This window comes from Saccopteryx leptura, chromosome 12 (genome assembly GCF_036850995.1).
Source record: "Saccopteryx leptura isolate mSacLep1 chromosome 12, mSacLep1_pri_phased_curated, whole genome shotgun sequence".
NCBI classification, from domain to species: domain Eukaryota; kingdom Metazoa; phylum Chordata; class Mammalia; order Chiroptera; family Emballonuridae; genus Saccopteryx; species Saccopteryx leptura.
In genome coordinates, this window is record NC_089514.1 from 38228603 (window position 1) to 38243084 (window position 14482).

The following is a 14482-nucleotide window of genomic DNA, read 5'->3' on the forward strand; positions in this document are numbered from 1 at the left end:
GTCTTGGTGGTTCGGATTGATTGTGGGGCCTTTCCCATTTCTGGTGCAGTAATGAGAGTGGAGTAACTTGTTGTCTGTCTGCAAGGATGTTAACACTGATCCATGCGCCAAGCACTAATGCTCTCTGGACGTTGGCTGCTATGTTGTGTTGGCTCTAAAATAGAACATATTTTTCAAGTGAGTTAATGCCCCCCTTACCACTTTGTTGTAATGTGTAATTATCAGAAATGACACTTAATTGTTTAATTATAAGACCAAAAGGTAGATAAGAACTGGCTGCAATAAAAATAAAAGACCAAACTCTCTATATATAAAAAGGCATATATGTTATATATGTATATGTGCATTACGTGAACATACCTATCTAGAAATATTTTATTTCCGTGTTTAAGTAGAAATATATACTTTCATATGTTTTAGGCACATCAGATTGTCATGGGTCTGATTCAGTGGTCATACATGTTGATTGCAGGAAGAGATGCAACCCAAAGAAAGAAATGGTTTGTTTGGTTCAAAAGGCGGTCTTTTGCACCCGTTGCTTTAGAAACAGTACTAAGAAATTATTGCTAAAGGCTACTCGGCTGTGTCATGGAGACCTGGTCCTCTTGCTACTCTTTTCTTTGAAAATACTTCCCACTACAGTGAGAGCCTACAGTGGTTGGATTGCACATAGTGCCAATTCAAGATGGAGAGAGGGTAAGCCAATATGAATAAGGTTTCTGAGCTGAAGTCTGCTATTTACTCAAAAGAAGGACTGATCCTTTGAGAAAGTATGATGAAAGGAATAGCCTCTTAAATCCTGTCTAGGATTTGTGCTAACTAGCACCTAAACAACATTTCTTAGAGAAGTATTGAGCTCCCTTTTCACAAGAGGTTAACATTTTTTGTCTATTTCTTACAGTGATGCTATTAGGTGCAACGTCCTTCTATCTGCATTTTATAGATAAGGACATTAAGGCTTGGAGAGTTCAGTAATGAGCAACCAGCTAGTGGCAGAAACCGAACCTGAACCTGGACAGTCAGGTTCCAGATCCCAGCACTTTAACCTGCAGCCTATACCAGTACACCTTGCATTGGTTTCTGGCGCTCAGAATAACTCAGAATAAATTAGAAAGAATAGATAGACTTCTACCAATCTTGAGTGTTCGCCTTTGCTAGTGGGAAGTCTTGGAAAGCATCTACCAAGTAAATGAAAACAACAGCAGCCGCAGAGGTTTTGGTGAAACCAGTGTCTCATCGGGACTCAGCCCTTAGGGACAAGTGAAGACGCCTGCTTTCCTCTACTGGGCACTGATAACTGTAGCAGAGGCAGGAAGCAGAGGCAGGTTAGCTGCTGAGTGTGGATAGCAGCCCCCCTGCTGGCGTTCATTAACCACTAGGGACATAGATGTCACAGAAGTGGTACAAGTCACCCAGGAAAGAACTGGCTAGTGACATAGCTCTCATTTCCCAAGCCCAAAGGTAAATTGTGTGTTCCCTTCAGAGGACGCTTTAAGTGCTGCCACAAAACTATTAGGGCTGTTAGAAAAAAGGTAATTGAATCTCTATTTCCTTACCATCTAGTACCATCGTTTGTGTACTCGGTATTTTAAAAAAAGGCGTGAGGAGTCATGAAATCCACAGGATGATTTTACAATAATACTCTTGTACAAAATCCTCCCTAATTGTATTTCTAATGAGAGTGAAGTGACTCTACTCATCAAAAGTTGCTTCATTTAGCAGGGGACATTTTATAAAATATATAGCCTGCTCTGCTAGCCTACCCCTAAAGAGGAGGAGAGGGTGCTCACTCATATGCTTGGAGTGAAAGGCTATTTATGTTTTTCTTCAGCCAAGTTATGTGAGACAGCTGCTATGTATGGGTCACTACCTAGAGACTGAGGAAAATATGGGGACTGATGGCATAATCCATTCTTGACTTTAGAGGAACATCTGCAATGCTCAGAAGGGAAGAGCTGAATACAAATCGCAGAGCAGGACTGTCACACATACAGGGTGTGACAGTTGCCACCATTTTGCCTGGATCATCCTCATTTGTTACCTCCCACTCAGGTTTCTTCTACCCTGAAAACAATAAGTAAACACCAACTGAGAAAGAAAGAATTTAAGGTAGAACGCCATAGAAAACATTTTAGAGTCCAACTCATCTTAGCACTGCAGCTTCTAGACTCACTTTGACGTGTGAATGTTCGGTAGCACGTTTACAAGGTAATAATCATGAGGGAATTTCTCGAGGGAAAGAAAGGTGAATTGGCTACATGGTCCATGGCGGAAAAAGCACTTTATGGGTAAATAAACTAGATTGTGGCTCCAGATTTGCTACTTACTTGTTATATTAACTCTCTAATGCATAGCCTCTGATCTTTAGCCTTTTTCATATAGGACTAACAGTGACTGCCTTGATATGAAAATAAAATGAGACATCTCTATAATACACTCCGTAACCCAATTCTTTATGGAGGAAAAAGTGAGTGAGTCCATAGGCCTATAACCTTTCAGTACTTTTTCTTTAACTGTGTTAATTTGCTGGTTCCAAGTAACATAGAAATACAGGGTATTTCTGTAATTCTAAATGATTTCTTACCCCCTGAAACTGTAAACACCACTGTATCAGACACCTGACATGCACAGTTTCTAATACTTTTTGTCTTGCTTCTCTCTAACTCCAATCACTGCTGTGGTGACTAGTTCTTCATGATTTTCAATAAAACTCACCCAGGCTCACCCTGACAGTGATGCGCTCTATTCCTTGACTTGCATCTCCTGCCAAAGGGTCCCAATGTTAATATAGAAGCTTCCAATGCCACAGGCCCTTGCCAGGAATCCATGCAAATACACTCTGGAAATACAATGAAGTTAGCACCCACATGGGGTGAAAACTTGACCAGTGGGTGATAGGAGTCCATGAATTGATTTATTTTTCCTTTCTCCCCCTAGAAAGACTATCCAGAAAAGCAGTTATACGGCTTCTTAGAAGATGGTCTTGCAATCAAGCAATAATTTGAACTTAGCAGCAGCTGGCTTGGTCGGTGTTCTTACGTTTTCCTCCATCCTTGACTGCCTCATACCCCATACTCCGCATTCTAGATTATGATCCATAATAAAGTCGTCTGAGGGAAGACTGTTTCAAGGTCTGCTTTCTGGAGAATCCAGGTTAAGACGGTTGACACCAAAGTGGCTCTAGAAAGGAGCTCTTTGGGAAGGTAGTTTGGATCTGGTTTGGAAAGACCTTATTGCTAGCAGAAGGTATGGTGGTTGGTCACAACCCCTGGCATGCTGGCATTAGGTGGCATTTTAATAATTAGGACTTTCCCTGTGGGTAATTGGGCTGAGATGTAGGTGATACATGAGGGGGTCATGATGATTAAAAGCATGGATAAAGTGATAATGATAGAAATTGTAGAAGAGTTGACTGTTATTAACTGCCCTGGAAACCTTCAGAAATTAAAGACAGACTCGGGGAAGCCAGCACTTTACATACTGGTATTTCACTTTACTTAATCATCATGATGATCTTGAGAGGTAGAATAATTATTTCTATTTTCCACATAAGGAGACAGGTTCAGATAAATCAAGGATCTTGCCAAAGGACATCCAGCTTACAAGCAGCAGAGCGAGGTTTTGGCCCAGGAATTGTCTCACTCTAAAGCTCAAGTTCTCTCCTCTACTATTTAATGCCTTGTTCAGTAATACTCAAAATACGCACCCACAAAGAAGGCAATTTCTTCTCTTATGTCATCAGTTTGATGACCCCTTTTATATTAGCAGTTGTTGGTTTTCACTTGAAGGTTAATTTTCTTTTTAATATGTAACTTAGAATACAGTGTACTTCTCTACAGGTAAATATTGTAGGAATGTTAAAGGAAATGGCAGGGTTATTTCCATTTGAAACATGTTATGGAGGAAATCAGAGAATGTTCTTTTAATGAATCAAGATCTAAGAAGTGCATAAAGAGATAAAGTAAAAAGTCAGCTCATTAAAATTTTTTTGCCTTCAGGAAATAATTTGTTTCTAAATAAATTCAGCACAATAAAAAACTTGAGAGAAGGGGGGAAAATGTGAGACCTTATCATACAATTTTAGTTTGATTATGTTACCAAATAACCTAAATGGCAGTACAGTGGAAAGGTTAAAGAAGTCAACAGTAATTAAATAATGACTGAAACTGAATGGAAATTGATCTGTATTAGCTGAAGGCCATTCCTGTCTTTTAGAATGTTCTGCATCAGTAAAGAGAGAAAAGAAAAGTTTCTGCTATTTTGATAGAAAACTATGTCATTTCTGAGCCAAGGTTGCTAATTCAAGACAGCAGTGGATTCCAAGTACACACATTCTAATAATATTCCACACCTGCTGGCAGGTATTGAACTAGATAAGACCCTTTAATAAGGCTGTGAGTCATAAGAGCTTTGACGGGTTGCTCTTGTTTTCTCTTGTTGAAGCTGAGAGCAGATGGATTTAATCTAATGCAAATTAGAGGTGAAAATGGCAGTTTGAGATTTTATCTGATATGGCCTCTGCTGATGGATGGTCATCTGTCCCTAGGGCTCTATCTTCTCTTTAGCGACTCAGATGACAGTGGGAGTTCAGAAAAATGTGTGCTCTACTTAGGATTCTGTTATGATTTGACTCTGGATGTTAGGTTAGGCTTTCTTAGGTAACACATGTACTAGGAAACAAAACTATGTGATGTTTATAATATTTAATGCTAACATTATAAATAGTCAATCATCATTATTAATGATAATGATGGTGACTACCATTTATTTAGTACCTACTATATTCTGGTTCTTTGATATATAAATTGCTGTATCTACAAGTCTGGAAGGTAGGTGTTATCGTCCCCACTTTCTATATGAGAAACTGAGGCTTAGAATGAGTAAGTATCTGTCTAAAATGAAGACTGCAATAGAAATTAACTGAGGCTCCTCTGTTCTTCCCATTGTGCAGCATGGCTGCCCATTCATGCCTATGAGTCTAGATAAGCAAAGACAAACTGTAATATAATCCTTCATATTACCAGAAGGTGTCTCATAGAGGAGAATAAATGTGCATTTTTGGGGTGGCGAGTAAATCTAATTAAGACCACTGCCACTGCCATGGTTGAATCAGTAATAACAAAAACAGGTTGATTTTTTATGATATTTGGGCTATAATCTCTCCCAACTAATGCAAAAGATGCACCGTCAACCCTGGAAGGTTGTTCATTCACTGGACACACATCCGCTGAGTGAGTTCTAGGGACTAGAGTTATACTAGATTCTAGAGCAGAAAAGAATAATAAGAAAAAAATACAGAAATATGGCATTGCTAACAGAAGTTCTCATGCTTGAGTAGTAGTATTTATTAAGTCAGGATGTCATTATGCTTATGATAAGTCCTCATTTTTAGCAGGCATACAAATGATGGTCTGGGTGGGTATTTCAATCTGAATAAAATTTATATATCTACATTTTGATTCTCAAGGTAGTTCTCAGTTCAGAACACCTGGAAGTCACAGTTCTCTTTATGGATCATTATAGAATACTATGGACAAGATGGCCAGTTTATCACCAAGTGTACTTTCTCTTCTTCCTGACTACAGTTAGTCACCACATAGGTTACTACACTTACCAGCATTCTTTGCAGTTAGATATGGCCGTACAATTGAGTTCCAACCAATGGAAAGTGCATGGAGGTGATGGGCACCAATTTCTCTTCTGGTCCATCAACAGCTCCCAGGAGGTTTTCTCCATGATTATTCCCCTTCACCATGTTAATGCAGATGAGCCCCGTGGCCCTAAAGCCACATGTTTAAGATAGAGCAGCCACCACATGGGAAAAACCTCTAATCCTGAATGACTACATGGGAGGCTACTCTCTCAGAAATCCTTCATTGTATAATATATGAGCAAGAAATAAAGTTAAGACACTAAAATTTGAGAGTTTGTTTATTTCAACAACTAGAACTACTCTAACTAATACAAATACTAATATGTAGTCAGCAGATGTTTATTTGAGTACTATTATAGATCAAATTTCTTCTTCCATAGGTATATTTCAATGAGAAGATAATATGATTGCATTATGATATATAGGTTTTTCCATTTCAGTAATCAGTAATGCATGATTCCTGAGTCTCTTTTATTGCTAATAAAATTCAGTACCTTGGGGAAGAACTTCCAGTATTTCATTTAGGCTACCTCAAGTGGATGGAAGGAACATCACTGTCCTTCCACGGCTTGGCAGGGACTGGGCTGAAGCACACCCTGAAATCCCCTGCCTGAACTCCGTGCACCTTAAAGGAAATGGCATTATTCTGCCTGTTAATTCAAAGACTTGACATGAAGTGAGCTGAGCCAAGTCACTGAGTGAAGAGCAAGTCTACACCTGAGCTCTCAGCCCCCAACATGGGGGCAGCCAGGTGTGACAAAACAGCACAAACTTTAGTATCAAACCCTAGTGTGAGTCCTCACTCTTCCACTTGCCTTAGGTGCTTTTCAACCACCTGAATTTGTTTCTCTCAGTAAACAGAAAGTGATAACATCCATTTCTCAAAAATGAGATAATCATAACTTTGTACAATGACTCAAGGTTACTAGAATTGTAATGGTGATCACTTCACTGTCAAATCCCTATGTCACACACCTGAAACTAGTATACTATTGTATGTCAACTATACTTTAACTTTTAAAAATGCTGTGATTGCCTGACCAGGCAGTGGCGCAGTGGATAGAGCGTCCGACTGGGATGTGGAAGACCCAGGTTCGAGACCCAGGTTCGAGACCCTGAAGTCGCCAGCTTGAGCGAGGGCTCATCTGGCTTGAGCAAAAGCTCACCAGCTTGAGCCCAAGGTTGCTGGCTCGAGAAAGGGGTTACTCAGTCTGCTGAAGGCCCATGGTCAAGGCACGTATGAGAAAGCAATCAATGAACAATTAAGGTGTTGCAATGCTCAACGAAAAACTAATGATTGATGCTTCTCATCTCTCCATTCCTGTCTGTCTGTCCCTGTCTATCCCTCTCTCTGACTCTCTCTCTCTCTGTCTCTGTAAAAAAAATTATAATAAATAAATAAATAAAAATGCTGTGATTATTAGATGCAGTGTTTTTAAAGTGCTTATAAAGCACCTTAATCTATGATAGACTTATTAGATTTATTATTAACTGCACTTATGTTTGTAAAAAGCATATAAGAAAGCTTGGGCCAGCAGGATACAAAATTAACATACAGAAGTCCATAGCCTTTCTCTATGCCAACAATGAAATATTAGAAAACGAACTCAAAAAAATAATCCCCTTCACGATTGCAACAAAAAAAATAAAATACCTAGGAATAAACATAACAAAGAATGTAAAGGACCTATATAATGAAAATTACAAAGCATTGTTAAGGGAAATCGAAAAAGATACAATGAGATGGAAAAATATTCCTTGTTCTTGGATAGGAAGAATAAATATAATCAAAATGGCCATATTACCCAAAGCAATATACAAATTTAATGCAATTCCCATCAAAATTCCTATGAGATTTTTTAAAGAAATGGAACAAAAAATCATCAGATTTATATGGAACTATAAAAAACCCCGAATAGCCAAAACAATCCTAAAGAAAAAGAATGAAGCTGGGGGCATTACAATACCTGACTTTAAACTATATTATAGGGCCACAATAATCAAAACAGCATGGTATTGGCAGAAAAATAGACACTCAGACCAATGGAACAGAATAGAAAGCCCAGAAATAAAATCACATATATATGGTCAAATAATCTTTGATAAAGGGGCCAACAACACACAATGGAGAAAAGAAAGCCTCTTCAACAAATGGTGTTGGGAAAACTGGAAAGCCACATGCAAAAGAATGAAACTCGACTACAGCCTGTCCCCGTGTACTAAAATTAATTCAAAATGGATCAAAGACCTAAATATAAGACCTGAAACAATAAAGTACATAGAAGAAGACATAGGTACTAAACTCATGGACCTGGGTTTTAAAGAACATTTTATGAACTTGACTCCAATGGCAAGAGAAGTGAAGGCAAAGATAAATGAATGGGACTACATCAGAATAAAAAGTTTTTGCTCAGCAAGAGAAACTGATATAAAAATAAACAGACAGCCAACTAAATGGGAAATGATATTTTCAAACAACAGCTCAGATAAGGGCCTAATTTCCAAAATTTACAAAGAACTCATAAAACTCAACAACAAACAAACAAACAATCCAATAAAAAAATGGGAAGAAGACATGAATAGACACTTCTCCCAGGAAGAGATACAAATGGCCAACAGATATATGAAAAAATGCTCAGCTTCATTAGTTATTAGGGAAATGCAAATCAAAACTACAATGAGATACCACCTCACCCCTGTTAGATTAGCTATGATCAACAAGACGGGTAATAGCAAATGTTGGAGAGGCTGTGGAGAAAAAGGAACCCTCATTCACTGTTGGTGGGACTGTAAAGTAGTACAACCATTATGGAGGAAAGTATGGTGGTTCCTCAAAAAACTGCAAATAGAACTACCTTATGACCCAGCAATCCCTCTACTGGGTATATACCCCAAAACCTCAGAAACATTGATACGTGAAGACACATGTAGCCCCATGTTCATTGCAGCACTGTTCACAGTGGCCAAGACATGGAAACAACCAAAAAGCCCTTCAATAGAAGACTGGATAAAGAAGATGTGGCACATATACACTATGGAATACTACTCAGCCATAAGAAACGATGACATCAGATCATTTACAGCAAAATGGTGGGATCTTGATAACATTATAAGGAGTGAAATAAGTAAATCAGAAAAAAACAAGAACTACATGATTCCATACATTGGTGGAACATAAAAATGAGACTAAGAGACATGGACAAGAGTGTGGTGGTTACCAGGGGTGGGGGGAGGGAGGACAGGGGGAGAGTTAGGGGGAGGGGGAGGGGCACAGAGAACTAGATAGAGGGTGGCGAAGGACAATCTGACTTTGGGCGAGGGGTATGCAACATAATTTAATGACAAAATAACCTAGACATGTTTTCTTTGAATATATGTACCCTGATTTATTAATGTCATCCCATTACCATTAATAAAAATTTATTTAAAAAAAAAAAAAAAAAAAAAAAAGAAAGCTTGGGCCATTTGCATCAAGATATAGCATGCAACAAGGTTTTTGGGACACTGGTTTTATGCTTTCCTTTCTCATTTATGCAATAACAAAATTAAGTTAATTTTATTCTGTATTATTCAATAATTAAGGCAAAATCATCACAATCATTTCTAGTAATCTCTTGGAGGTACAATTTAACAGAAACTTCTGAAGTGCCTTTAATATACAAACATAGTGTTGGTTTCTAGATATGTTGCACCTTGCATGTTATTTGGCTTCCAATGATTAGTATAACCCTCTCTGGTCACCAAGATATAAATTATTTTTATCTCAGGTCCATTGAGACATAAAAGGGATTGTTGCTATTACTGCTAAAATTTTATTTGACAATCAATATCTCAGAATGAGTAAATAAAACTCATAAAAGGTTGAGAAGCAATGCATGGATATCAGTTTATATCATGTGTGTATGTAATGCTCTGGAATTGTAGAATAACACCAAACAAATTAGTAAAAAATAGGGCAAAGAATAAAGAAGGTCCTTCCTTTTTATTCCCTGTATGTCATCACGTGAGTATATTCTAAATTCCCAGGACCTGGAGTCTACCACAGACAATGAGGACAGTATGTTTCATTGGGGCATGGTGTAATTTTAGAATGCAAGCTTTCTCAAGGCTGGGACTCTCCGGTCTTGCAGGTGTTTTAAGCTCTTATTAATCAGTCTTATTCCTTTATCATTCCCCAATAGTCCTAACACATCTACCTCATGGTGAACTGTCACCATGGTTACCATTAATAGCAATTTTTGAGCAGATGAGGCATTCTTGCCTCCCCTACCTGCCTGGATCCCACCTCTAGCCGGTTGAAGAAGAACAATGAAAATATGACACTCTCATAGCAGGTGCATAATGCACAGGCAATAACGCATGCAGCAATAAAAGAGGCACACTGGTCTCCCCTCCTCTCACAAATCACTCTAGAAAGGCACTTCTGTGGTACCTCTCTTTGGAGAGCACTGGTGATCTGAAAAAAAATGGTACTTCTTGAAAGAACCCTTTTTATTCACAATGAAATACTCTTGAATTTTGCAGGTGGTCAAATATACACAAAAAGTTCTTTTTAATAGTTGAGGAAATAAGCCCCCCAAAAATGTGTACCTAATCCTATTAGCTGACTTAATATAGAATTATTAAAAAGCCTTGATACACAGGATTTAACACAATCTTTCTAGCAGGGTGTGATGTAATCTGTTTTTGTTCCTCAGCTAGCAGATGGCTTACCTTTAAGTAATTTCCAATATGTTAAGAGATCAAAAGCCATCCTCTCGCCACCGAGGCAGTAATCGTTCCTCTCTGCTGGGGGTTGCTTGGGACTGTGGTAGGGATATGCAAAGGCTCCTGGCATTTCCAAAGATAGAAGGGCGACATTTCTTCAGACTTTGAAGTTAATAATCCCTCAGAAGTTAAAAAAAAAACTGAGGGATTTTTTTTCAAAACCCTTTTAATGTTCTATATGCCATGTACGGAAGTAAATATCTGTAAGAAATCACCGAGGGCTGGTGTGAAGCTTGGAGGAGCGCTCTGCAACCTCCCCTATCAGGGCCTGGCGCAATCTGTCGCTGCTGAGCCGGGGATAGGTTGCGCTTCCACCTGTAGCGCTATTTGAGGACGCGGTGTCTGAGTTTAATGTTTTTGAGAATGATGCTAGACATAAGTGTGAAATTCATCACCAATGCTGTCATTGATGAGCCCAAGTGGTGGCGTTTATGACAGGCCTGTCCCTGCCATCAGGACATCACTCTTTCCAGGGCTGGGTGGCATGCTTTCAGCTGCTTCCTCATGCGTTTGTCTCGTTGTTGGAAATGATCTACTGGTGAAGAGATGGCGTAAATTTGCATTTGGGATTCCGTTTGATCTTTACTACAAGGAAGAAAAATGTTTTGTATCTCAACAGTTTAATATGTTCCTAATGGACCCAGAGCCCAGAGTCATTTTTTTGTTAAATACAATTCAGATTTTCATGACGTGCTGAGTGAGAGAGCCCTGCTGAATTCTGAGTTCAGACGAACGAAGCGTCTCGGGGTTTGTAACCACCAGTGCTTATGGCTCTAGCTTTTGATGCAGAGAGGTTTCACTTTATTTCTTGGGCCAGTTCTTTTCAGGCTACTTAAAAACAGAAAAAAATCGCAGTAGGAAAATGTATTCTTAGGCATACAGGAGACTTAAGGTTGGAGCTTCCCCTTGGTGATACAATGGATATTTTAACTTAAATGCCGGGTCCCACTACTATCACCCCTTTCTCCTTTCACCATTTCAATTTATGGGTTTGATGGCCAGAATCTTGGCAGACAGTGGATGGATAAATGAGCAACTAATAATCATCAAGAGAGATAGAAGGAGAAAATCAAAATAGAAATTCAGAAGCATATACAGGAAGCCTGTAAGCACCCAGTTTCATCTGGAAAGGAGGCATAGGCAGGTAACCTGGGACAAGGAAAATGATGAGATGGGAACCTGCAATGTCATAATACTATTTTACCCAACATGGAAAATCCCACATGAACAGAGTTCCTGTTTTCCCAACATAGACTCACGTTTGGTGCTATAAGGAATATCTGTTTTCTGTCCTAACCCACAGCCAACATGGAGCAATATTATTCTTCACAGTCCTCAAAAGATTCTACCTCAACTATTCTAACATGGTATACTCCTTTAGAGAATTTTGTTATTTTAAGTACCCTGCAATCACTGATCCAAGGAAGAAAATGAAACCTCTCCATATCAAAAACAAGCACAGGTAAGAGTAAATGATTTATACTGTCTCTTACACAAATCTCTGCAGAATGATTTCAACACAGCTGCTCCTCATACTCTCTGGAATCTCTTTTCTTGCCCCTGCTTTCTTCTCTTCTCTTCAGGATCAAAGGACCCATTTTCTTTCTTTCTTTCTTTCTTTCTTTCTTTCTTTCTTTCTTTCTTTCTTTCTTTCTTTCTTTCTTTCTTTCTTTCTTTCTTTCTTTTTTCAGTGAGAGGAGGGGAGGCAGAGAGAGACTCCAGGATGCATCCCCTACAGGGATCCACCCGGCAAGCCCACTAGGGGGCGATGCTCTGTCCATCTGGAGCCCTTGTTCCTTTGCAACCAGGGCCATTTTTTAGCTCCTGAGGCAGAGGCCATGGAACCATCCTCAGCATCCAGGGCCAACTTACTGCAATCAAGCCATGGCTGCAGGAGGGGAGGAGAAGAGAGAGAGAGAAGCAAGAGAGGAAGGGGTGGAGAAGCAGTGGGCATTTCTCCTGTGTGCTCTGACCAGGAATCAAACCCAGGACATCCACATGCTGGGCCCATGCTCTACCACTAAGCCAACCAGCCAGGACAGGGCCCCATTGTTTCTTGATCTAGCCTTACTTAAGGCCTTTTGCTTTCTCACTGGTCTCCTTTGGGTACTATACTCTGTGTTGAGCATGACGATACAGGATGTGGTCATTAAAGCGGAAGGCTGAGACAGTGGTAGGTCATGGGTCTGCTCTTTCTTCAGCCATGTATCTAAAGGTAGTTTGACTTTAAATGGAGTGTCTAAAACCTAATCAAAAATGACTGATGAGTCGGGGAAATTTGGAACGTCAGTGATTCTGTTGGACTCTTGGTTCATCAGCTTCGGTAATAATTGCCCATCCTCGAAGATGAGAAAGACAAACAGTCAACTCCCAATGGACTGGGTATGTGAGGCTGGTGTAGGAGTGGGAGGGAAATCATGGAAAACAAAATCTCAAGCAGAAAAATGAAACCAGTTATTGCTCAATTATTCAGCATTGCTGTGTCATTAAGGAGCAGCATGATCTACAACTTGCTAACCCTGGAAGATTGCTTAACACTTAAGGAATAGTTCTTAGTTCTTCTCCTACCCCCACCCAAAAGAGGAGAGTCAAGGTTTGGAGTTTCTGAGGTTCCTGTTGGGAGAGAAAATGAGTGACAGGCTGAGTGGGGGGACTGTTTCTCTTGCTTCCCTTCCTGGCATCCAGAGCTGCTCTGCTCACCTCCTCTGTTCATCTTCAAGGAAATTACAATGAGCAATAATTAGCCAGTACCTAATTAATCAGCTCTCATTCCCTATGGGCATGTGCCCCACATCCCTACTGCATCTGAACCACAGTTAATCCATGAATCCCTAAATCGACACTGAATAATGTCAAATTGATTGCATAAGGTATTTGTTGGATGTTAGGCATCTAGTTTTAAAACATGGGAGAATTTTAGACCATGCATCAATGTGACACTCAGCTCACAGGAAAACTGTGATAATTCTCAAAGAACTCTGTTTCCTTGAAAGGAAAATAATGCATAAAAATAAATCACAGACTAGCTCTCTTCCTGGCTCCTCAGGGCATGACAATATTCTCTCTCAAGCCATTGGAGATTCATTGACAATCACCAACTTCCTTCCCCATCTTCCCATATCACAGGCCAGGGAATGGGTTAATTTTCTATACTCTGGATTCAGACTTTGGATTCCTGTTCTTGTTCCTTTGTTAAAATTACAGGGGGGAAAAATCCTACCAGTAGTGAATGCAGAAACACAGTGTTAAGGACTTTTGGAGGTCAATAAATTCATCTCTCTGTCTTTCTGTAAGACTGTACCCCTTGCCACTTGGTCAAGAACTCCTGGGATTTTGAGGCAGTTGAGGATGAATGCGGGCTGTCTGATTCCACACAGTCAAACACTCAGCCCAGCAGTGACTGCACAGCACTTCCTGTCTTCCTACTGTGCCCCGAGTAAAGACTTTTCACTTCATACATCATTCACAACTTGCTACAGGGATTTCACAAAGCCAATACATACTCTTCACACAAAGAAAAGAAGAAAAAGAACAGGTCTAGGGGAAAAAAGCGAGTCTGCCAAGTGTAGCATTATCAACCAGGAAATGAACAAGGCGCGCTGTAGTCAAGGATGTTAATCAATTAAGCAAATAGAGTTTCTTATTCTGTTCACACATTTGAAGAAATCTAGAGAATTTCAGAGTCGAACCTGGTTAGGCAGTTTTGTTTTTTTGCTTGGCTCTAGTGCCACTAGGAGCAAGGCAGAAGGTGGAAATTAGAAGCTATGTTCCCCTTGAGAGATCTGGTAAACAGATACTGAATCCTACCATATGGCTCACAAAATCCCAGGGTCCCAGAGGAGGGTGCCACCTGCAGGTGCTAGAGATACTGTCAGTGCTGGGTACACTGACCACGGTGACAGAAGGGTGAGGACCCAGAGCACACAAGAGGAAAGAATGCCTTCACCTGAACCCTTGAATGTTCCATGCCAGGATTCTTCTCCACAAGAAAAGATGAAAGAACAGCTTATTTCTTACTAATTCTTCAGGGGTTCCCTTTTTCCACAAAATGATTCCCTATGA